Below are 807 nucleotides of genomic sequence, written 5' to 3' on the forward strand. Positions count from 1 at the left end.
GGGTTTATCCTTCATTAATTCGTAACTTTTATGCTGGACATTTCCCTACCCAATCAAAAGTAATTAAATTCCATGATATAATTACAAGTTCTTCAGCAAAATATAACGATTCAGGAGTGAAGGATTTTGTTGAAATAATTTCGTAGATTGAATTGCTTTATTTCATCATCGCAGAGTTCAATTGAATTATGGAACCCTTGAAATTCAAATGGCCTCAGGATATATTTACAGGTAAGTCACAAGGTAATTGTGTCGCACTCTGATATTTACGTAACTTAATCAAACTGATGGGGGGTTTTTGGGCGTTGCTGCGGGCCATCAATTTTGATAATTGGCTCTTTTGATGAGTGAGTCCATATTCATGTGGACGAAAATCGACATTGTCATTGATAATCCACAATTGTGATATTTAAATAACCGGAATTAATGAAAATGTTCAATAGATCTGAATTTTCACAATTTTTTTTTTGCGTTAAGTTCATAAAAATATTGTCTCCAAAGTCAATTATGAATCCAAAAGATTTATTAAATTCCTCTCGGATGCATTTCGTTGAATCATGTAAAGAATTCAGCATTTGATAGACGACTTTATTCAAGGAAAAAATGTAAATGCCTCTTAGGTATAGAGATTATGAACAAGATTCAAGTCATTGAATCCGATTTCTTTCGAAAGGTGGGATTAACTGATTGCTCCCTGACTCTTGTGATTTTATCTACTGCCGCTTTACTCCCGTTCATTAGCTCCATGCAGGTGGCCCAAGGGGAACTTCCCCAAAACTAGCCCCCCCCCCGCCCCTCGACTATGCC

Source organism: Diachasmimorpha longicaudata, chromosome 2 (assembly GCF_034640455.1).
Source record: "Diachasmimorpha longicaudata isolate KC_UGA_2023 chromosome 2, iyDiaLong2, whole genome shotgun sequence".
In the NCBI taxonomy this organism is placed as follows: Eukaryota; Metazoa; Arthropoda; class Insecta; order Hymenoptera; family Braconidae; genus Diachasmimorpha; species Diachasmimorpha longicaudata.